The sequence below is a fragment of the Dendronephthya gigantea genome, unplaced genomic scaffold (assembly GCF_004324835.1).
Source record: "Dendronephthya gigantea isolate DGI-Jeju-01 unplaced genomic scaffold, DenGig_1.0 000850F, whole genome shotgun sequence".
Lineage (NCBI taxonomy): Eukaryota > Metazoa > Cnidaria > Anthozoa > Malacalcyonacea > Nephtheidae > Dendronephthya > Dendronephthya gigantea.
In genome coordinates, this window is record NW_021163860.1 from 18,899 (window position 1) to 20,960 (window position 2,062).

Consider the following 2,062-nt stretch of genomic DNA (forward strand, 5'->3'; position numbering starts at 1 on the left):
GCACTAGTGTGAAGCTACCACAGGATTCACCACAGGATTCGCGCTTCCTCCCAGAACAACAAAATCGAACATATGCGAAGCTAGCACGACATTCATCCGCACTAAATTCGATACGTAAACACAATATATTATGTCGTATTTTTGTGGGTAGCCTGCGCATGCGCGGCCAACCACTATGTAGTCGAAAAAGTGTCCGGATCTGTGTGTGTGTGTTTGTGGCGATCGTCGGATAATCTTCGGCAATCGTCGGATATACGAAAGATGACGAACGGTACGTTCTACTTCCGGAAAATTGCGTTGTTTTCGAAGGACGGAAGCAGCGTTAATACGTTTGTCAAATTTTAAAGCGAAGTTGAGTACATTAGAGACGAAAAAGCGGTGATCGGTGAGTGTTGAATCTACAACTACAAAGTTACACTAATAGAAAATAAATAAAACATTGCCTTATTCGGCAAATTGTAGTAACAAGTTGCCCTGTTTTATAAATTATAATGCAATATTTCACCTGTCAATTTCTTGCTTGTGGACATGCAGCTATTAAACCAAATACATTACCTTATTGCAAATGGTAGTAACAAGTTGCCCTGTTTTATAAGTTATAATGCAATATTTCACCGGTCAATTTCTTGCTTGTGGACACGCAGCTATTAAACCAAATATTTTACCTTATTGCAAATGGTAGTAACAAGTTGCCCTGTTTTATAAATTAAAAATTATTATGCAATATTTCACCTGTCAATTTCTTGCTGGTAGACATGCAGCTATTAAACCAAATACATTACCTAGTAACAAGTTGCCCTGTTTTATAAAGTATAATTTGGCAAATGGTAGTAACAAGTTGCCTTGCTTTATAAATTGTAATTCAATATTTCACCTGTCTTTCTTGCATGTGGACATGCAGCTATTAAACCAAATACATTACCTTAATGCAAATGGTAGTAACAAGTTGCCCTGTTTTATAAGTTATAATGCAATATTTCACCGGTCAATTTCTTGCTTGTGGACACGCAGCTATTAAACCAAATATTTTACCTTATTGCAAATGGTAGTAACAAGTTCCCCTGTTTTATAAATTAAAAATTATTATGCAATATTTCACCTGTCAATTTCTTGCTGGTAGACATGCAGCTATTAAACCAAATACATTACCTAGTAACAAGTTGCCCTGTTTTATAAAGTATAATTTGGCAAATGGTAGTAACAAGTTGCCTTGCTTTATAAATTATAATTCAATATTTCACCTGTCTTTCTTGCATGTGGACATGCAGCTATTAAACCAAATACATTACCTTAATGCAAATGGTAGTAACAAGTTGCCCTGTTTTATAAATTATAGCTAGACGAATCCTTTATTTGCATTCTGGTCGAAATACATAGAAATGGTGCAGTTACTTTTATTGTACATAAGAGCAACACGAACTACCAACTGGAGTCTTCATCTAAGTGCTCTGCGATCTATGATTCCATGGTTTTTTGTAACTGATCGTGTCAATTATTCACGTTACGCACCTTGTTATTGGATGGAAATGATGCGGTTGGAACAAACTAATCCCTGTAAGTATGATTTCAACTTTCACACTCAAAAGCGTTATTCTAATAATCTAATATTTTTATTTTTTATTAATTAGACGTTGCCCACAACATTTCAAATAACTGGACCGTACAAAGGCAAGATCGATATTCGTTCTCCGGTGTAGCATGCGATCAAACGATCGAGCAGACTTTAAACAGGTTTGTCTATCCTCCCAAACAGTCATTCAAAAATAAGTTAAAATTCGCAGCATGACCGGCAATAGCACGAGGTGATAATTATGACAACGTTGTCTTTTTATAGAGACTCCAAACTGAAAGGAGGGTTAGTTGGAATAACATTGAATAAAGGCACTGTGCACCGCTGGTTGATGGGGCAGGCAGAAAGAAGTGCGATAACAAGGCAGTGTGAAACTATGGCCAGCGTAGCAGAAATTGATCGGTAGTAATAATTTTCTAAGAAAAAATACATTTGCATGGGTATAATTGTTCGCTGATGTATCACGTATTTTTTAACAGGAGCAGAAAGGAC

At 36.3% G+C, this 2,062-nt stretch overlaps 1 long non-coding RNA gene across 1 annotated transcript; it reads left to right on the plus strand.

Moving 5' to 3' along the window:
* Positions 1-1,363: 1,363 nt before the first annotated feature.
* Positions 1,364-1,883, plus strand: LOC114544576. Its single transcript, XR_003690469.1, has 3 exons — positions 1,364-1,554; positions 1,629-1,731; positions 1,835-1,883. It is a non-coding gene; the product is annotated as an uncharacterized LOC114544576 (long non-coding RNA).
* The last annotated feature ends 179 nt before the right edge of the window (positions 1,884-2,062 follow it).